The sequence below is a fragment of the Globicephala melas genome, chromosome 9 (assembly GCF_963455315.2).
Source record: "Globicephala melas chromosome 9, mGloMel1.2, whole genome shotgun sequence".
Taxonomy (NCBI): Eukaryota; Metazoa; Chordata; class Mammalia; order Artiodactyla; family Delphinidae; genus Globicephala; species Globicephala melas.
This window is the reverse complement of record NC_083322.1, coordinates 20,857,879-20,880,254: the sequence shown is the minus strand read 5'-3', so window position 1 is coordinate 20,880,254 and position 22,376 is coordinate 20,857,879. Positions and strand designations below refer to the sequence as shown.

At 51.2% G+C, this 22,376-nt stretch overlaps 1 pseudogene; it reads left to right on the top strand.

The window, feature by feature from the left end:
• The first annotated feature begins 12,290 nt into the window (after positions 1-12,290).
• LOC115851596 (cleavage stimulation factor subunit 1-like) lies at positions 12,291-21,645 on the top strand (annotated as a pseudogene).
• The last annotated feature ends 731 nt before the right edge of the window (positions 21,646-22,376 follow it).

Here is a 22,376-nt window from a genome sequence, read left to right as displayed (position 1 = left end):
CTCCAGGAACGAACACTCCATGTTGTATCACGGAGCGCCTCAAGATTGTTTTAAACCTTTGAACCCTTGGGGGACAGTTTATAGATGCACTTTCTGTGCTGTTTTTAGCAGAGCCCTGGGTCCAACCCCTAGACCCAGAGACAGTGACGGATGTAGGAGGGTGTGAGGGCCAAGACCCTGAGGTTCGTCCCTCTGTCTCAAGGTAGGACTGTACCTAGTTGCTTCTGAATAAAGCAGCTTTCTCCCCTTGCTTTCACAGGGAGTCCCAGGAGAGTGAATGTCACAGCTTCCCTCACCTCTCAGGAAGGCTCTCACAGTCACTGTGTCCAAGGAGTCCTGGCCTCTGAGCTCTATCTAGGCTGTGAGCTTACTGGGTAAAATAGTTCAGATTCTTCAGAGGAAAGCCTGGGTCCAAGGTTAGTCAGAACATCTCTCTGGGGTCCATCTTTCACAAAAATCATACCCTTTCACCTTCTGATGACTAAGCGGGCCTTTCTAATAGCAATCACCTCGTACAGGATCAAAAGACTGCATTGTCTCTGCAGCTGTTGAGTGCTGTGTTCTAACTGTTACTGAATACACAGACCTAGGCCCCTAGGCTTCCCCCTTCTGCCCAATGCCCCACATTCCCAAGCCTCAGGCCTCAACACTGAGGACCACCCCCAAGCTCAGTCTCCTAATTTTCCTCCAGTAACCCATCAACGTTTTCCTCTCCACTTTTGAAAACAAAAGTCCCCCCAAGGCAGCGAGGTTTTCCTTAGGAACTATGAGGCACTGAACACATGGGGACTCCCCTGGCCATTGAGAGTCAGTGAGCCTGGAACTGCCCAGAGTTCTAACCTGGAACTCAGTCCTTGAAGATATTTTCTTCCTGCGCCAGGTAAACTCAGTAATTACAATTATATAACTAAGGTTTGCTGAGCACTTACTTTGTGCCAAGCCGTGTTTGAAGTACTTTGCAAGCAACCTCTAATTTAATGTTTTGCAACAAACGTGTGAGGAAGGAACTATTTTCTCCCTATTTTACACTTAAGAAAACAGCATTAATAACTTGCCCAGAGTCAGTCAGCTAGTAAGTGACAGGGCTTGGCTTCAAAACCCCGAGCCGTCAACTGCACGTGCTCTTAACCGTTCTGCTCAGCGAGTGGGAAGAGATGCGCCCCTCCAGTGAAAGCTGTTTCTACCTGACCATCCTCTATACTTCAAGGCTCAAAAGCGCCCCATCTATGAAGCCTGTGTTCTGAGTTCTTCTCCCCTGTGGTACTTCATTCACACCGTTGTTGGGCTTTTGCCAAACTATGGTAAATGGTGGCACCTGAGTCCGTTCCACCCACGCCCGCACCTCTGCCCTTGCTTTAGAGGGAGGATGTCACCTTATATCCATTGCCGCCTCCCCATCTCCTAGAAGAGCCTCCACGAATGTTCACAGATTAAAACAATGATGAACACTAAGGTGGTGGCTTCTGTCTGAAGCAATTCTGGGAACCAGGGCGAGAAGCACACTTAGTTGGGTTCTTGGAGGATAAAGAATGAGTGAAAGTGGTAATCCTAGACTTTTAGACGTTTATGATATAACTGGGAAATCCTCTGTGCACCCTTAACATATGGCTTTATGAAGAGACACATCAGCAAGGGCAAAAAATGCATATCTAGGGACTTCCCTGGTGGTCCAGTGGTTAAGACTCCGTGCTCCCAATGCAGGGGGCCTGGGTTCGATCCCTGGTCAGGGAACTAGATCCCGCATGCATGCTGCGACTAAAGGTCCCGCCCGCAGCAACGAAGATCCCACACGCGGCAACGAATATCCTGCATGCCGCAACTAAGACCCGGGGCAACCAAATAAATAAATATATTTTTAATGCATATCTAGCTATCGATTCTGGACATAGATGAACTTAAAACATTTTTTGGAATAGGTAACAATTCACATGATTCAAAAAGTCTAGGGGCTTCCCTGGTGGCGCAGTGGTTGAGAATCTGCCTGCTAATGCAGGGGACACGGGTTAGAGCCCTGGTCTGGGAAGATCCCACATGCCACGGAGCAACTAGGCCCGTGAGCCACAACTACTGAGCCTGCGCGCCTGGAGCCTGTGCTCCGCAACAAGAGAGGCTGTGATAGTGAGAGGCCTGCGCACTGCGATGAAGAGTGGCCCCCGCTTGCCACAACTAGAGAAAGCCCTCGCACAGAAACGAAGACCCAACACAGCCCAAAATAAATAAATAAATTTAAAAAATAAATAAATAAATAAATAAATACTCCTGTTCTCTGTTAAAAAAAAAAAGTCTAAATGGAATATAGTGACTACTCCCCTCACCCAGTCCGCCAGCCACTCACGCTCCTCCCTACAGATCACCAATGCTATTCCTTTCTTTTGTATTTTTCCAGAGATATTTTATGCAAGAAAAAAATAACATGTTTTCGCTATAATATATATGACATATATGTGTATATGCATTAAGTATATATTTATTAGCTATATATATGTCATAGCTAAATTATGTAGTATATGCATAATATGTATTATATATGTTTTTTATGGATTGACTTTGCCTGGGATATTCAATAATATAGCAGGCCATAAATTAAAATCCAACATTTACTAAGCCCACTATGTGATAGAAACTGGACCTCAAGATGAATATAACAGAAACCTTCAATCCTGCTCAGAAAGAGCTCCTACTCGGCCTAGGGTTGAGATGCATCCTCTTTCACTTAACCCAGCCTGCACCCAGAGACAGGCTGGGGTGGGGAGTGAGGGATAGGGAGGTGAAGGGAGCAGGTGGCGTGGACTTAAGTAAGTTTGGTTTTTTTTTTTTTTTTTTTTGCGGTACGCGGGCCTCTCACTGTTGTGGCCTCTCCCGCTGCGGAGCACAGGCTCCGGATGCGCAGGCTCAGGAGCCATGGCTCACGGGCCCAGCCGCTCCGCGGCATGTGGGATCCTCCCGGACCGGGGCACGAACCCACGTCCCCTGCATTGGCAGGCGGACTCTCAACCACTGCACCACCAGGGAAGCCCTTAAGTAAGTTTTAAAAGAGAATCCATCACTTTTCTCTACTTTCTGTCCCTGGAAACTGACCATAAAGTGAGTCATTGTAAAGCAGATCACATTTTCTCCATAAAAATAATGCTGCAGTTGGAGGTTACATTCTGAAATAGACTTGGCCTCAAAAGACAGATATGACTGGAGATGTCATAAGAGCAAAGAACCATAAACCTTTATAATCACTTAAAACAATAAAATTGTGCTCCAAAGCGTTTTACAAATGTACATAAAAGCACCGATCATATCGATTACACAAAGGGCCCGAGTGAACCATAAAATGTACAGGCAGCACATAAAAAACAGCATTGCTACGTCATAAGTTTTCCCTGGGACATATATTATGTATGATAAGCATTAATTAAAAGATTAATTAACATATTTCTTTCTGCCCCTCAGAATTTTTTTAAAAAGGCTTTTTGAGAATAATTTGAAGATATTCTGAGGTAATCATTTGGAGGCATTTTTTTGATTTAATAATATGATAAAATTTGAGATGACTTTTAGGTATCCAGAGCTCATTGAAAACTCATCCAAGAAAGTTTGAACCATTGCCTAATGCTCCCAATACATTTTCTTTGATGGGGACAGAGATGTTCAAAATCACTCCCTTGATCTTAACATTGCCTTTAAAATGGCAGCAGCTCATTCAGACAGCAAAAATTTTTGAGCACAAACTTTGTGTTAGATACTGAGGGTTGAAAAGAAACAGGGATAAGACATGACGTCTACCTGGAAGAACTCATAATGGACCGGCCAGCTATTATTAACATTAGCAGCTACCTTTTTGAAGGTTTATTATGTGCCATGACAAGCCTTAGATAACCATTAGCTCATTTAATCCTCGCGTTAGAAGGAAGATCCTTTTCTTTTTTTTAAAATAATTTTATTTATTTTATTTATTTATGTTTGGCTGCGTTGGGTCTTTGCTGCTGCACGCAGGCTTTCTCTAGTTGTGGTGAGCAGGGTCTACTCTTTATCACAGTGCACGGGCTTCTCATTTCAGTGGCTTCTCTTGTTGCGGAGCACGGGCTCTAGGCGCGTGGGCTTCAGTAGTTGTGGCACGCGGGCTCAGTAGTCGTGGCTCACGGGCTTAGTTGCTCCGTGGCATGTTGGATCTTCCCAGACCAGGGCTCGAACCCGTGTGCCCTGCATTGGCAGGTGGATTCTTAACTACTGCGCCACCAGGGAAGCCCCAGAAGATGCTTTTTTTTTTTTTTTTTGCGGTACGCGGGCCTCTCACTGTTGTGGCCTCTCCCGCTGCGGAGCACAGGCTCCGGACGCGCAGGCTCAGCGGCCATGGCTCACAGGCCCAGTCACTCCGCGGCATGTGGGATCCTCCCGGACCGGGGCACAAACCCGTGTCCCCTGCATCGGCAGGCAGACTCTCAACCACTGTGCCACCAGGGAAGCCCACCCAGAAGATCCTTTTTTAATGTGTTTTAGAGAGGAGGAAACAGTTTAAACTTAACCCAGGTGTTATAGGTTGAATTATGTTCCCCAAAAAGATATGTTGAAGTCCTAATCTCCAGTATCTGAGAATGGAACATTATTTGGAAATAGGGTCATTGCAGATGTAGGTAAGTTAAAATGAGTTCACACTGGAATAGGTGGGCCCTTAAGCCCATATGGCTGGTATACTTTTAAGAAGAGGAGAGAGAGAGGAGAGCACCTGGTGAAGATAGACACACAGGGAGAAGACGGCAGGTGAAGACAGAGGCAGAGATTGGAGTCATGTATCTACCAGCCAAGGAAGGCCAAGGCCACCAGCCATCACTGGAAGCTAGTTGAGAGGCATGGACAGGTTTTCCCTAGAGTCCCCAGAAAGAATCAGCATTACCAACACCCTGATTTCAGACTTCCGGCCTCCAGAACTGAGAGACAATAAATAAAAATAAGCCACCCAGTCTGTGGTCCTCTGTGAGAGCATCCCTAGGAAATGAATACCCCACATCACACAGCTGGTGTGGTGGAAGCTGGCTGGGTCTGCCTCTTGAGCCCACTGTCTCAGCATCCGGCAGAGGGGACAAAGCTCCTCGGAGGACGGGCAAGAGCTGTCGCCTCGGCCTGCAGGCGGGAGTCTGGGAAAGCTTCTCAGAGGAAGGAAATTCTGAGCGGGATCTCATCGGTTAAGGAGGAGTTTTCCAGGGCCTGAGGGGTGGGGTGGAAGGGCGTGCTGGGCAGGCGGATCAGCAGGTGAGAGGTGAGAAGCGGCTGCACGTGAGGGAGTTGGGGTGATGACGGAAGGTTTGTGTTGCTGGTAGAGGTGGTGGCAGCTTTTGCTCTAAAAAGGAAGGATTCCTTGTAAAGTGAGGACTGAGTCCCCATTTCTTTCCTTCCACCTCTCCTACCTCCTTCGTGTAGTGGAGGCAAAGGTCCATTCCCAGTGCCTGCTCCAGCCCCACTGGCCTTTCCCAGCCTTGCTCTGCCCTGGGAGCCTCTGCCCTCACCATCTCCGTGGTTGACCCCTCTGGTCCCCAGGTCTCTACCCTGAAGATCCTCAGAGGCACCACCCTCTGCCCCCTGGAGTTTCCTCATTGTGGAGCTCGGTTTTCTTCAACCATCTCATTATCATTTGTATGCTCTGTGTTTTCTACCTCCCCCCCCCACCCAACTTAAACTTAAGCTCTGTGTGAGCAGAGATCCCACCTGGCCTGTCCCCAGAATAAAGGGCTGGGCCTGGGACTTAGGAATGGCTTCTATAAAGATGTGTCAAATGAACACAGGAAGAACTTTCTAGCAGTGAAAGCAATTTAAAAGATCATATGGATGCCCCCAGGAGGACCTATCTATCACAGTAGGGATTCAACAGAAGCACTACAGGTGGGTCTGCAGGCATGGAAGGCAGTTAGACTAAAGCCCTAGCGACTCTGAGCCTGGCTTTGCCGGTAGTCAGACTGGGTCTCCACTAGGACCCAGGTTGAATAAAGAGAGGCCTTTACCTGCGTGAGAGTCCGGGAGCCTCCTGGCAGGAAGCTCGTCCTAAGGGAGGATAGAATCATGCACATCTCTCAGGTTCTAGAACAACAGGCCAAGGCCAGAGAGAAGTTTCAATTCTGAGGCCAACAGATATCTGTTTCCAAGGCTGTGCTGTGGCCCAGCTCCCATACAGAGGGGGCTGAATCACAAAGAAAAGAAAGGCAAAAAGAGACGCTAGGCACCGAGAGAGCAGGAAGCATCAGTGGCCCAGGCTGCGATGGCCAGAGGCTCCATCCGGGCAGAGAGCAGCACGGTCTGCAGCAGCATCAACAGCATGGAGTAGCGGCCATCACGGCAGGAACCCGGAGGGCTACCGCGTAGCCTGGGAAGTTAAGCCGGTGTGGGCGTGACCTGCCCAGAACATGAGGTCCCTCTCCTAATTAGCACAAAGGTGCCGTCTGGGCCGGCACCAGGGCAGGTGGTAAGGATGTTGGGTGGCCAGACTGCAGAGCTGTGTTCTCACATGGCACGCTCCCTAGTTATAGACGGGGACTCCAGGAGGGTGGGTCCTGGGAGCAGGGAGCCAGGAAAATACTGGCCCGTTTATAGTCTCTGTGGCCCATCTTTACCCCTGGACGCGTTGTGTCTGAGAAAACAGAGTCGCGGATGTTCCTTAGATTATTAAATTATCCTGCGTTCACCTTCAGTGTCGCAGGAACTTCCTGACACTTCCTTGCTGTGCTGTCAGAACACTTCACACTTCAGTAGTGAGCCAGAAAGAAAGTCGATAGAACTAGAGTTGGGAGGGATTTCTCACTGACTTGGTACGATGGACAGCTTGCCTGTCACTTCCGGTTCCCCGGTGGGGGAGGAGAAGAGGCTGGTGAGTGAGTCCCTACCTGCCAGGAACCGTGTTCTATTTGGAGCGGTAAGGCACAAAGAACACACATACACGCACACACACACACCCCAAGACTGAACGAATGCATCAGAGTTCCGAGGGCTGCCTTCACTTGCATTGATGGGGCTGGGGGGGGTGGTGTGGGCAAAGGGAGGTCTTTTAGCTGGTGACTCAGCTCAGGCCACAAGAATCCTAATCTTGTTTAGAGAGAGGTGTGACATTAAAGGGCCCTTCTGGAGAAAATGATTATTGAGTGTTCGCTCCTTCTGTGACAGGCACGGTGTTAGATGGAGACGCTTCATATAAATGAAGTCACTTAATTCCCACATCAGATAAGGACCCTGATGCCTAAAGAGGCAGCCTGCACTGTTCCATAGCTAGCAGGACCAGGGGCAGTAAGGGGTACAGTAGACAGACCCACAGGGACACGTGTCATGGGTACCATTTTTTTCATCATTGAATCCTCAGGGCTTACTTCAGAGCCCAGAGCATGGTAGTTGTTCAATAAATATCTGTGCAATGAACGAAAGCAAGACAACCCGCCAGAATATTCTGGTTTATGTTGTAAGAGCATCTCCACGTGCTCAGCTCACCTCGATCCTCATGTATACCTTGTGAGGAGGGACGGGAGCAGGTATTCTCCCCGCCGTTGTTGCATTGGTAGGGGTGTTGTTGTTATTGTTACCGTTCTCCTTTTGCGGAGGACAGAATTGACAGGGAGATCAGAGAGTTTAATTTTCCCTGTGAAGGGAAGAGTTCAAGGTCCTGCGCATGTCTTCTGATCTTCTGATCCCAAAGCCCGGGTTCTTCCCAGTGTACCCTGAGGGCAAAGAAATGTGCTGAATCCTCCAGAAACTGCCTTATTCTAGTGGGGAAGCTCTTGTCTTCCTTGGGACATGTGCTCCCCCACTCCCGCCTTCTCCTCACCTCCCTCTCTACTCAAAGATAAACTGTCCTTCCCCCCTTGGAAGAGGGTGACCCCCAACGCCAACTCTCACCATCCCTGTAGCCCTTCCACCAAAAAGTTTGGATACACTGGGAAAAGCCCCGGGCTTCCTAGTTAATCCTGCAAAATCACTCAGCTGCAGCTGGTCTCAGTTAATCCGCCACACGCAGGCGATACCACCTCAGGACTGGGGGGCTGACTGAGGGATATTGTATGGAAAGTGCTCTGTACATTTCAAAGTCTATGCAAATGTTAATTATTATCATTTTTAGAGCTCTGCCTCCCTAGAGGTTCTCTGCGTGGCATCTAGAAATGTCCAGATTTTCCAAATCTCACTCTGAGGAGGGGCAAAATCTAATTAGTGCCTCATGCCTTTCCTTCTGCGGGAGTGATGGGATGGGGTCCACGTAAGAGGAAGAAGGAGGCCATGAGGAAGAGAGGGGACACTCTGTTTTGTAGGAAGCGGGGGGAGTAGGATTTTGTCAAACAAACATGAAGCCAGGCCAGGCCAGTTTGCCCCCCACACCTTAGCTCAGAAATAAACTTGGATGGGGCTTCCCTGGTGGCACAGTGGTTGAGAGTCCGCCTGCCGACGCAGGGGATGCGGGTTCGTGCCCCAGTCCCGGAAGATGCCATATGCCGCGGAGCGGCTGGGCCCGTGAGCCATGGCCACTGAGCCTGTGCGTCTGGAGCCTGTGCTCCGCAACGGGAGAGGCCACAACAGTGAGAGGCCCGTGTACCGCAAAAAAAAAAAAAGAAATAAACTTGGAGTAGGCAGACTTTTATTCTAGGTGAATTTTGAGTAGAAGGGGAGGTTATCTGGTTCAACAAGAATTTATTGAACTTCTGCTATGTTCCCTGAAGGCACCATAGGAATATACGGAAAGGCACAGACGCACCTCACTGTTCCAGGTTTCACCTTTCTGATAACTTCATCCCTCTGGAATAGTCAAGGAAGGAAAAAAAAGCCACTGATTATCAGAAACATGCCATAAAGTATACATATGCATTTGTATATTTACTCTGAACCTCTTAATTCTTCATTTGCACATAGTTCTAGCAGATTAAGAAGTCATGAACTTGAAAGGGAAAGAGTTGCTACTACTGGTGGGTCTGTAAACAGTGGTCTAAAATTAGCCTTTAGGCTACCTTTTTTTTTTTTTTTGGCCACCCCACGCAGGATGTGGGATCTTAGTTCCCCGACCAGGGATCGAACCCGTGCCCCCTGCAGTGGAAGCATGGAGTCTTAACCACTGGGCCGCCAGGGAAGTCCCCTCCTTTTTGTTTCAAACAAGGTAGACCAGAAAGAAATTTACCAAAAATGGTGATGAGAACTCAAAGTCAGTTATGATTTCCTGTGTGGGATAAACGACCTTATGTACCTCAGTAACTTTTGTATTGACATCACTGCATGACCACGTGGTACAAAACAAATGGAACCACAGAACATGAGAATTAAGATGAACACTTGGTGTCCTCAGGCCAACCTCCGAGAGCCAGAGAGGTGAAGGAACTTGCTTAAGGTTGCACAGCTAGCCGGGCAGGGTGAGGAACGGCACCCAGCTCTCCTGGTCCTACCTGGCCCGGGGTCCTTTCTCCTGCTCACACAGGGTTCCTAACCGAGACCCCGAGTTCCCAAGAAAAACTCAAATTCTGTTCCAAGTCTTCCGACGCACCAGGAGTGCGTGATTCCTTTTAGAAAGAATTCCATCGTAAATGATGACAATGAAGAAAAAGTCAGCAGCTTACGGAGATGCCCTGGGGAACTGATGCCCACAGACACACTGCCAGCTACCTGGGGAAGAGTCTAATCCCGATGAAGCTGACAGTAAAGGTTTTCCTGTGGGGAGAAGGAAGGGTCCCTTCCTTCTAGGAGCCCACACTGACTTGGAGGGTCTGGCCAGGCAGAACTGACTCACGATCAGCGAGGGCAGCCCAGGCAGGAGAGCCAAAGTGTGGTGCCGACAGGCGGGCTAACGGACGGGCAGACTCCCAATCCCCCCGAAACGTGCCAGCGGAGCCTGTGCAACACCTCATCAGGCATATAAATACCAGCCAGGCTTATTACTGGGAGTACGTGGCCACATTATTTTAACTCGACGGTCCTGTCCCTGTTGGTGGGCATCCTGCCAGTCTGCATTCCCACATCCTGCTGCCGACTCGGGGCCCACCCGTTTCTATATCGAGACGCTCCTCTCCATAAATAAAGAACAGGAGTCAGGCACAAAAGAAAGGCCATTTCAAGCGCCGGGAAGGCTGTCACATGGGCCAACAAAGGGCAGGAAATGCTGGGTGGTGGCCCCGTGTCCGTCCCCAGGCCCAGCTCACCTGGCTGGGCCGTAGGGCCTTTGTGCGAAAAATGTCAGGCCCAAGTCCCGAACTTCCTGCCATTTGTCAGGCTGTGCCGTGACCTGGAGTTCACCGAAACGCTTGCTGCTCCCAACAATACACACAGGCATCCTTTGGAAAAATTCTCTCTCTCTCCCCTCGAGGCAGCAATGGCTTTTTATGGAAGTGGCCGGGGTGGGAGTGGGAGGGTCCCGGGCTGAGAAATGGAAAGTTTCGGCTGTATTTCTCTCTTGAAGAAGCCCGGCTCGGACAGGGCAGGGAGAGGTCAGGATCCCAGGCCTGTGAGGCCAGAGGCTCTGGGGCCTCAGCCCAGCACTGCTCCTGACCAGCTTGGAACCATGAGGTCATTGGGTGGGTGACTGTTTCTATGACCTATTTGTTTTTTCTCCTATCCAGCACCCCAGGTGCTCCCATCCCATCTGCCTCCCCTGAGGTTCCAGGATTTTATTGCCCATGCAATCAGTGTCAAGAATACCTGTCTGCCTACAGAGGAGCAAAAATTCAGGCACTGTGTCTGAGACAGAACTGAAGGCCTGGGGTTACCACTGCCCGACCAGCCATGTCCCTGGCTCCCAGCCTGGATCTTGTGAGAGGAGACTCACGGAGGCTTCTCCAGGCAACAACCAAGCAAAGACGTCAACCCCTCACTCCACTCACTTGAGCTGTGCTCCCCTGGTGAGGGGCTGTAGACAGGGGCTCCCAAACACTGGAACGGACATTGATAAAGTAGTCACCCGTCCCCTGTGAACTGAAGAAAGAGAAACAATGAATTTTTCAGCTTCCTAAATGTCTTCCTTTGAAAGGACTGTCCTTTTATTCCGCGATTATTTCTGAAATGAAGAAGAAAAATGAGGTGAATTTTTCCATACTGCTAGGATTGTCCTTTATTCTGCGATAATGTTCTTCCTACTTTCCTAGCGCTACTTTGTGAGTGTTAAAATGTGCTTTTGTGTATGACATCACGGAAATTAAAAGACATTTTTATCTGATGAAACAAAAAGCTGACAATCCTGTGCTAGCCCTCCAAACAGAAACAAAAAAACCCACCACCTGCAGCTTGTAATGTTCCCAAGTCTATGAGCCACGGTCTAGGGCACATGCAAGGAGCAGGACACTGGGCGCTGCCTTCAGGGAGCCCGCGACTTGGTGGAGGCCTACAGGCTTGTAATGGCGATGCCCTGCACGACCTCAAGGGATTCCGTGCAGAGGCGTGGGGCAGATGTTACTTGTGCTGTTAGAGCTCAGAGGGGAGGCCGGTCCGCGAACGCCTTGTTTGAGGTAGGGGCTCAATTAACGTTGGTTGAATAAATGAATGACTGGCAAGCATTGAAGAGGACTTGGTGAAATGGGACTGGGAGGATCTTGCCGAGGGGGAGGAGCTACGGAAGGGTGTTGCTGGTCAGCAGGTCAGCTCGGGCAGAGGCATGGAGGCCCAGAAGAGCCTGTGTGTGAGGGTGCTGGGGGGGGGCTGGCCTCTTCTCAGGAGCAGAGACAACCCTAACCAGAGTAGCAGGCTGTGACGTTAGGTAAGTGGAGGTGTACCTTGAGCCAGAAAATATGTTTAGATTTGAGGCAGCCGTCACTAGGGAGCCACGGAAGGATCTCGAGCAGGGCAGGGCCAGGGTGAAATGCTAAGTGAAGACGTCAGTCTGGCAGCTGCGTGGAGGGGTCCTGGAATCCAGAACCCAGGGGAGCTGTCCGAGGACCCCAGCCTGCGAGGGCAGCGGGCCGGGGCTGGGGCTGTGGTGCTGGTGAGGGGTGCCGCCAGGATGGGAAGGGTGCTGGACTGCGCCTGAGATTTTAATCCAGGAGTCTCAGGAAGTTTTGCCATGACTGAGTGGATGGAAATGTGGCCGAGATGGGAGGTTTGGATTCAAGCAGAGGATGAGCTTGGCCTTGGGTCTGCCAATTCTGAGCAGATGACTGGGGTTACAGGACAAGGGTCCAGCTGCCCGGGGGGCTGGGGTGAGAGAACCAAGGAGCAGCAGGGCCACCCCCTCCCCCGGGGGGAGGGAGAGGCCACCTGTGCTCTCGCGAGAGCCGGGGCTGCAGTCGTGGTGTCTGATGGGGGCGGATGTGCCGGCCCTTCCCAGAAGGTCTGCAGCCTGGCCTAATAGTGTGTGGAATTCAGGCCTGGATGAAAGGCGTTGAAAGCTGCCCGGGACGAGCGGCCACTCTCCCTGGGACGGGGGCTGTGAGGAGGCCTGCGTGCTCTGGCAGCCAAGATAACCCCGGGTTATTTCAGGAAGAGAGCCCTAAGAAGAAAAAGAGGTCAGTGGCCAGCAGATGGACAGATAATCCGGCTTATCTGAGAGACTGGCGAGAGAGGGCCCTCTGGGGCCCGTGTCCTCTGAGACGGGAAGGTGCCAAGTGCATCAGAGGGAGAACAGGGGGTGGGAAGAGGACCAGCGGCCGCGGCCCCAGCTGGGGAGGGGGCACCTCGCGGCCCGGCCCAGTCTCTCCCCGGGCGGCAGACAGAAGTCCCTCTGGCTCAGATGGGAGATGGAGACCGGAGTTCCCTGAGGTCACCCCAAATTCAGGAGCTCCAGACCTTATTCAAGGTCTGAATGCCCGACAACAGCCCCAGGGACGGCAGGCTTTTTACGTTTTACGCTTTCAGGTTGTTCAAGGGTCAGGTGCCCACCTGCATTTACTGGAGGCTCAGTGCCCGCGTGGTGTGTCGTGTGGGTGCGTGTGACGTGGTGGGTATGTGCACGTGTGGGTGCTGTGTGGCTGTGGGTGTGGAGTGAGTGTGACGGGTGGGTGTGATGCACGTGAGTGTGTTTGTCCAGTGCGGGTCTGGGGGTGTTGTGTGCAGTGCACGGGTGTGCCGCAGCGCGTGCTCGAGGTGAGAGTGGAGCCATCTCCTGGCCCGGCCTCGCCCCACTCCCCATCCTCGTGAAAGCGCAGCTGAGCCTTCACTGCCCTGTGGGGGCAGAGGCTCTCAGCTCCACGGGACGTGGTCCAGACTCCTCAGGATGTCCCGGGAGGCCTTCAGGATTCAGCTCAAGCCCTTCGAGCCCCCTTGGCCAGCCTGCCCTCCCAGGGACCTCCCGTCTCTTCTGACAGGCGTGGGTTTTCCTGTCTCTGAGTCCCCGTTCAGACAGTTTCCTCTCTGTGGAAGGGCCTGCCCATCCTCTCCACCTCAGAAAGCACCTTCGTCCTTGAAGGATCAGCTCCCAGACGCTGAGCGGGACGTTTGGCTGGAGCCATCCTCGCCCACGCCCTCTGCCCGCTGCCCTCCACCGGCTCACACCCCAGAGCTGCCCATCGTGCACGGATGCCCCCTCACAGCTCATCACGGGAGGAGGCCCGTGTGGTCTGGGTTGCCACCATCGCACTGAAACGCCCCTAGGACGAGCATGGGGCGCCGGGCCCAGGCTCTGCACGCTCACCCTAGGAGTCCTCTCTGGGCTTCCCCAGAGGCCTGAGCTCCATCCGGCAGGGCCCTCACTCCCTGGTCTGAACTGCTGCAGACACATTTTCCTAGGGCTGTCTTTTTTAACATTTCAATTGAGGTGTAATTGACATATAATGGTATATTGGTTTCAGGTGTCCAAGGTAACAATTCAGGTGTTTGTATACATTGTGAAATGATCACCACAGTAAGTCTAGCTACCATCCATCACTTTAGCCAGGTAACCTTTAGGATTCACTCTCCTGGCAGCTTTCAAGTATGCGCTACAGTGTTGCTGACCCCAGTCATCACGCAGTCCTCCACCCCCGTCTTGACAGGACCTCACACCCATATGGTCACACTAGGCCTCGTGCCCCGGTTCTCGACTTTCCTGAGGGCACCGCCATGCCCCCTGCACCTGGGCTTCAAAACCGGGCCTCCTCCGGCTGCCCTGCCCCCAGGCACCGACCACGTGTGCTCTGCTCCTTCCCCCCTCCCTCTCCACTGCAGGTTTTTTTTGTGCCTCCGGATTAGACCGCAGGAGCAGCAGCAAATACTGACGAAGCATGGTATAGACTTAGAGTCAACAGGGGTCAATCCAGCCCCTCCCGCCCCTTCGCCCTGCAGGGGAGAACACTGCAGTGAGTGGTCAGTGTGGCACCCCACAGACCTGGGTGAGATCTCCTTCGGGCTGGATTCCCAGCGGCCCGAGCCCAGGGCCTGCCGTGCACTGCCACACTGCTCTCCAGAAGGGCGGCCCCACTCGAATTCCCAGCTTGTGTGTCTCTGTTACCCACCACTGCATGCTTCACGTGCTTCTGAACTTTGGGGGTTTCCTTTTCTGTATAGTTTGTCCACACTGTTGCCTGTTTCCTGGTGGGACTGCAGCCCCCTCCTCACTGATTTCTAGAAGTCCTTTGTATATTGTTGATATCAGAGGATACCTAGAATTAGAATAAAATCTATGTCAGTTTTAGACCTCCTCCCATTCTGTCCTCCATCTATGAATTTTGTTCCTGGTATCCTTCAATGGCAATGAATCCTTCATTTTGATGCTGTCAAGATCAAAACCAATCTTTTAAATTGTGGTGTGTGCTTTTGAAGTTTTAAGATGTCCTTTCCGGTTTCTAAGTCACAAAAACATTTTTCTAGGTTTTCTTGTACTAACCTTAAACTTGCTTATCTTTATCTAGCATTTTCCAAAGTGACAGGCACTCTGCAAAGTGTTTTGGAGACACTATCTTTTTTTTTTACATCTTTATTGGAGTATAATTGCTTTACAATGGTGTGTTAGTTTCTGCTTTATAACAAAGTGAATCAGTTATACATATACATATGTTCCCATATCTCTTCCCTCTTGTGTCTCCCTCCCTCTCACCCTCCCTATCCCACCCCTCTAGGTGGTCACAAAGCACCGAGCTGATCTCCCTGTGCTATGCGGCTGCTTCCCACTAGCTATCTACCTTACGTTTGGTAGTGTATATATGTCCATGCCTCTCTCTCGCTTTGGAGACACTATCTTAATAGGTGGAGACTGTTTTAGATACTTTGCATGTATTACTTCCGTGGATCCTCACAACATAGGAGGTGAGCACAATTATTACCATCCTCGTGTTACATTTGAGGAGACCGAGGTACTGAGAGGTTAAGTAACTTCTAAGTAACACACAAGTTGAAGAATCTGAGAGCCTGGCTCCAGAGACTGTGTCCTCAACCTCTATGCTAACCCATCTGTCTAGTGTGACCTTCACAGCAACCCCTAGTGTGGTAGTTAATTTTATGTAGCAGAGTGACTGGGCTGAGGCAGGCTCAGAGAGCTAGTAAAACTGTATTTCGGTGTGTGCCCGTGAGGATGTCTCTGGAAGAGATTGGCAGGTTAGTATTTGAGTCAGTAGACTCAGGAAAAGAAAATGCCTTCACCAGTGTGGGTGGAGATCACCCAATCCATCTGAGGACCTGGAGAGAGCAAAAAGGTGGCGGATTTGCTGTCTCTGCTTGAGCTGAGACATCAATCTTCTCCTGACCTTGGACACAGGACACAGGCGCTCCCGCTTCTCAGGCTTTCAGACTAAGACCAGGACTTGGGCCATCTGTATCCGCCCACCCCCATTCTCAGACCTTCGGCCTCAGGCTAAATTACCCACCAGCTTTCCTGGTTCTACAGTTTGCAGACAGAAGATCATGGGGCTTCTCGGCCTCCATCATGGCTTGAGCCAATTCGTATAATAAATCTCCTCTTCCATATACATCCTATATCCTATGGATTCCATTTCTCTGGACATCCTGACTAATACACTGAGACAAGATGAACAGGGGCCATTCCTGGGGAAAGGGGAGAAGCTGCCCCAGCTCGCAGCCCCAAGCTGTGCCCTGAGCCACTGCACTGTTATCTTAACCTCAGTCCCTCTGGGAAAACCTGAGACCTGGAGCTGGGTGGTGCATTTTGGGAAGTGATCTCAGAGCACAGGAGTGGGGGATTGAAAAGAGTGAATGGGGAATGAGGACAGGCCAATCCAAGGATGAGTTTTCAGGCTGGTCCCTGCTGTGGCAGCGGGGGCTCCGTCCTGCTGGGAGCCTCCGAGGAGCACACGGAATGGGACTCCGAATTATCCCCAGGAGCAAGAGGACAGCATTTATCAAGCAGCTCCCCTCCCCCATTGTGGCCAAGCTTAGCTTCTCACCTGTGGGAGTGTCCGGAGGGCCTGCCCTGGTCACAGAGGAGCCCTGGGGCAGAATGGTCACAGGTGCCTCTGACAGGTGCTGTCAGATGCCACCTGGGCAAGGCTGGTGCTGCAGCCAAGGCTGGGTCCGGGCGGAGGGCACGTGAGGCCAAGGTGCTGCCCGGAGTCGTTACTAATGTTCGCTCCTTGTTTCTCTCCCTGCAGGCCTGTCTCACTTCTTCAAGCAGACAGCTGGCTTCTGGTAGGTGGGTGCAACCTCGGCTCATTCGTCTTTATTTTCTCCACGATGCCCAGTGTGCTGCTATAACAACCCCGCCCTTTCTGCTCCTGGCACCAGGGGTGGTCTCTACATGTGCCGATGCCTTACTCCTAGTGGGAGCCCCGTGCTAACGCTTTACGCATGATGACATGGAGGCTAAGAGGTTTAGGGACCAGTGCAAAAGAGCTAAGGTCAGAATCCAGGCTGGCGCTATGCACAGGCCTCCTCAGGGCTGGCTGAAGGGGGAGCCCCAGCTGCCTCTGTCTGGACCACGGAGACCAGCGGGAAGCAGGAGGGAGGTGTCCTTTACTCAGAGGAAACGGCTAGAAGCTGAACAAAGGCCCAGAGGCAGGAGAGCCTGGGCTTGTATAAGGAAGAGCAGTTTGGCTAAGTGTCGAAAATTTGTGGGTGGCACTCCTAAAAGAGTTGCCATTTGGAGAGGGGTGAGGGGAGGAGAAGGCAGCAGGGGTGATTTTTTTTTCTACAACTAGTTGGCAGTGGGTGGGGGAGCTTGCGTTGGACTTTTAAAGCTCCTGTCACACTGCAGTCTCCTTGAGGGCAGGAACCTCTGCTTCTCCTTCTTTGTGTGACAGAGAAGCAGAGAGACGCCTCCCCCCGCCCCCTGCCCACTCCCGGCCGTGTGCATGGGTGTGTGTGCCCTTCATCGTGGACGTGGTGGGTAGAAAGATAAGCCAGGGTGGTGGCCGCTCCTGGCTGGCCCTTTCAGCATATCCCCTGGTTACACTCTCTCTCCTATTCTAACCCACCTACCAGACTACCCTCACCCCACAGCTCAAGGGGCAGCTCCACCCACTCGTCATCACTTCCATTATTGGTTTTCAGCAAACAGTCTAACAGTCCTTGGGGACTCCTCTATTGCGTCACGTAGGAGCAGAAGGGTTGTTCTCTCTGTAGATTCCTACCAGCTGCCACCCTCCCCGGGCTCTCACAATTCAATGGCACCAGGAATGGAAGAGAGGAGAGAGCCCTTGACCTGTGGCCCGGGTGGCCCTTGGCCCTTGGCGTTGGAGGTATGACTTGTCCTTGGTCTCCCTCCTGCATGTCCCTCCTGTGGCTTCAGCAAATTCTCTGTCCCCACAAGCAACTGCCTTATGGCCCACCTCCTTCAGCCGGCCCTGGTCCCAGGCTCCCGGCTCTCACCCCTCCCCTCCAACCCCACCTCCAACAGGTAGCCACAGCTAACAGCGGTATGTATTTGTGATATATATTCAAAACCAGAAGCACACGATGTGTATCCCTGTGCCAATTGCTCGCTCACCTCAATAATATCACGGCCACCTTTCCGTGGACTGTGTATGGACCCGGCTCATCCTTTTAAATGTCAGTACTTGCACACGATGTAATATTTTGAACAGGTTCTCTTCCTGTTATTTATTGAGAAACTGTCACGGGCAAGGCTATATTCTGGGGACCAGAATGTACATTCTAATAGAGGAGACAGGAGGTATAAAAGTAATTAAATAAATAAGCTGCAGCATTATGGATGGTGTGAAGTGTTGTGAGGAAAATAAAACTGGGGGGGGGTTGAGAAAGGAGGTGACATTTGACAACTCGGATACAAACTTCAGGATAACAAGAAAGATGCATACTTGGGCCACGTCCACCTCGGGGCTGGGACACACCCTGCTGACGGCATCTCTGAGCCCATGGGATGGAGATGGTGGGGATGGTGAGGGGTGAGCCCCGTGGCGCTAGTCTTCCCTCTTATTCAGTGTCCTCGGGGGCGGTGGCAGCTGTCCAGGCCCAGGGACAGGTGCAGAGGCCCACATCCCCGGTGGCTGGGCTCTTTTTCACAGGCCCGCCAGGTGCAGCTGTAGCACCGCCTCACTCCTGTGACCACGTCACGTAACAAATGGACTTTCTTCTTTGAAAAATTGAATAAAATGCCTAGCCTGCCTCTGCGTTCACAAGATACTGTTTGGGAAAGGGCTTGAAGGAAGGAAAGTTTCAGAAAAAAAAAAAAGAGAGGAAATTCTCTCTATGTTTTCCAGGTCTGCTGTAACGAAGTATCGCAAACTGGGTGGCTTCAAACAGTGGAAATTTCGTGTCTCACAGTTCTGGAGGCCAGAAGGCTGAAATCAAGGTGTTAGCAGGTTGGCTCCTCCTTAGGGGCTCAGAGGAAGAATCTGTTCCTCTAGTCACTGGATTAGGGCAACCCTCATGACCTCATCTTAACTAGATCTCATCTGCAAAGACCCTATTTCCAAATAAGGTCATAGTCACAGGTACTGGGGGTTAGGACTTGAATATATCCTTTTCGGGGGACACAATTCAACCCCTAACAGTATCTAATGTCATCTTCATCATCAGCATCATCATTGTCATTATCATCACGAAAAACTCAGGATTAAAAAACAAACACCACGGCTTGAGTCACGCCCCAGCGGAGACGGTGCGCAGGCGCACTTGCTCCGTAAGGCCCCGGAAGTGGTGGCGCCAACCTGCCGCCAGACCCGCGGTGCTCTCCGGATCTGACGTCTGTCCGTGAGGCAGCAGTTCCTTGGCGTCAGGGCTGTCGCGTAGGAGATAAAGTCGGAGGAGGTGACCGAATCTCTAGAACGCGCCCTTGGCAGGGAAATTATCTTCCTCTTCTCCCCGATGCACAGAACCAAAGTGGGCTTGAAGGATCGCCAGCAGCTCTACAAGCTGATCGTTAGCCAGCTGCTCTATGACGGCTACATCAACACTGCTAATGGCCTCATCAATGAAATCAAGCCTCAGTCTGTCTGTGCACCCTCGGAGCAGCTCCTGCATTCATCAAACTAGAAATGAAACGACTGTGTGCATGGAGAAAGGTCCAGAAGAATTCATACCACCATGTTAACAGTATCTCTAGGTGATATAATACAAGGAATGGAAAACGATGATACTGCAGTTCACTATGCAATTGGTCCGTCAGATACAGTTGCCCCTGGCACAGGAATTTACCTGGAGTTTGATGCAGATGTCCAGATTATGTCCCCAGAGGCTTCGGAGTACAAAACATGCTATGTCACATCCCGTAAAGGACCATGTCGTGTAGCTACCTATAATAGAGATGGGCAATTAATAGCTACTGGATCTGCTGATGCTTCCATAAAAATACTTGTCACAGAAAGAATGTTGGCCAAAAGTGCCATGCCAATAGAGGGCATGATGAACGAGACTGCACAGCAGAACGTGGAAAACCACCCAGTGATTCCAACTCTTTACGACCACGTGGATGAATTCACGTGTCTCGCTTTCCACCCAACAGAACAGATCCTCGCCTCTGGTTAAAGGGATTATACTCTTAAATTATTTGATTATTCCAAACCAGCTGCAAAAAGAGCCTTCAGATACATTCAGGAGGCTGAAACGTTATGCTCCATCTCCTTCCATCCTTCTAGAGACTTCACATGTTGGGGCTCAGCAGCCTACTCCTCGACTTTATGATATCAACACATGTCAGTGCTTTGTCTCTTGCAGTCCTCAAGATCAATACACTGATGCCATATGTTCCGTTAATTACAATCCTAGTGCCAATATGTATGTGACTGGTAGCAAGGACGGCTGCATCAAATTATGGGATGGTGTTTCAAATCGATGCATCACAACTTTTGAGAAAGCACACAATGATGCTGAAGTTTGTTTTGCCAATTTTTCCAAAAATTCAAAATACATTCTGTCAAGTGAAGACGACTGTAGCTAAACTTTGAGAAATATCAACAGGGCGAACCCTGGTCAGATACACAGGTGCTGGGTTGAGCAGACAGCAGGTGCACCGGATGTAGTCCGTCTTCAACCACACGGAGGACTGCGTGCTGCTGCCTGACTAGAGGACCATCAGCCTCTGCTGCTGGGACTCAAGAATGGCCGAGCGGGCTTCCCTGGTGGCGCAGTGGTTGAGAGTCTGCCTGCCGATGCAGGGGACGCGGGTTCGTGCCCCGGTCCGGGAGGATCCCACATGCCGCGGAGCGGCTGGGCCCGTGAGCCATGGCCGCTGAGCCTGCGCGTCCGGAGCCTGTGCTCCGCCATGGGAGAGGCCACAACAGTGAGAGGCCCGTGTACCACAAAAAAAAAAAAAAAAAAAAAAGAATGGCTGAGCGCCGGAACCTGCTCTCCCTGGGCCACAACAACATCGTGCACTGTATCATGCACTTGCCCACCAACCCCGGCTTTGTGACCTGCAGCAACGACTTCGGGGCGCGGTTTCGGTACAAGAGGTCGACCACGGACTAGAGCCGCCTGCGTTAAACAGGGTTCTTTTCTCGAGGACTCCGCCCCTCCTTCCCCTTGTGTCCCATCCCCAGCTTCAGTGGTAAGTCGTTGTACCATCTCTGGCAGTTGTGCTGCCACCTCTATGTCCTTCTGGGATTTGTACGAGCCTTTTTTTACCTTGATGGAGAATCTTGGTGGAAAAAGTTGGAAACACGTATCTGTGCGGTTGTTCTGCACCCACTGATTATTACATGGTGATTTTCATCGGTTTTGTAAATACAGGACTTGCTATTTCTCTTGATCATTTGAAGAAGGATAGAGTATTAAAGTGCTTTCTAGATCTCAAATGGATCTATCATGAAAAAAAAACACCCACCAAAATGCATCATTAGCAAACTGGATATGCCTGTTTTTGTGTGGGTGGTAGTCTGCTGTGACATGACAAAGGCAGTGACAGATTTGCAGGAACCTGGGAGAGACAAGACTTAGGTCCCGCTTGGCGCTTCTCAAACAGCAGTGAACACATGAACCACCTGGGGCTTGTAAAAAGGCAGACCCTTGTCAGTAGGCCTGGGGCAGCCCTATGTTCTGCATTTCTGTCAAACTCCCAGGTAACGCCTCTACCGCTGGTCCATGGACCACGCTGTGAGTAGCAAGGGTCTGATGGATTGCCACCATTCAGGCCTCTGCTCTGCCTAAGGCCCAAGCGTTGGTCACCTTTGAAGAACCTCGCCCTCTTTCTCCCATGACCTTCATGACTTCAAGAGCCAGCCTGGAGGGCTTCACACGTGTCACTTCCCACTTAGGTGGTCCCAGCTGTGATGTCTTTCCCTTCCTAACCCGCTCCTCACGTGGCACACTGTCTTTTCTTAGCCTCACATTAGTATTCTAGTGGACAGCCTCACTGACGGTGGAATGCACTGGGGGAGCCCAGAGGAAACTTAGCTGAAAGCAGGCCTGTAAACACGGCGGAGCACAAAACACATTCAGCCAAAAGACCCCCATTCCTGGACCCCATCCAGACTCGTCCCTTTATTATTTTTGTTCTCCTTCCTCTTTTACTAGACCTTGCCTGAAAACAGTCTGGGTGTTGCTAAGGTAACGCTGTAGAGCCTCCCCCCAATACATCATTGTTTGATTCCAGCAGCAGCAGCCCAAGGAATTTGCTATTTGTTTAAGAGATGAAAGCCACAAACTTCCACACATTCTTCTCCAGTTTCACTCCCCTCGAACTGTATGGCCCAGTCGGAGCGGAGCACATTGGGTGGAGTGGACTCAGGGGACCCAACAAAATAATGGGTGCTTGAGAATGGTCCTCATCACCCAAAGAGAGAGAGAGAGAGAGCTGGGATTTCTTTTGACGGGGCACCAGGGGCGATAACTGTCCTCACTGAGGGTCTGAGATGGGCCTGGTGGGAAAGGAAAGCCTCTCGGTTATGTTCCCTCCCAGCCTCAGATCTGGAAATCACACTTCCCTCGGGGCCTCAGTTTCACAGACTGCGACTCTAGGAAGGGTACCTGAAATCCCACGAGCAGCACACCTAACCTGTGCGAAAACACATGGGATGTGGTTCAGGGCGCAGAGGTGTTTCAGGAGCACATACAGCCCCATTTAACGAGCTTTATCAGGAAACCACTGTGGCTTGAGGGCCTGTGAGGTAGGTACTGGGGACACAGTGTGC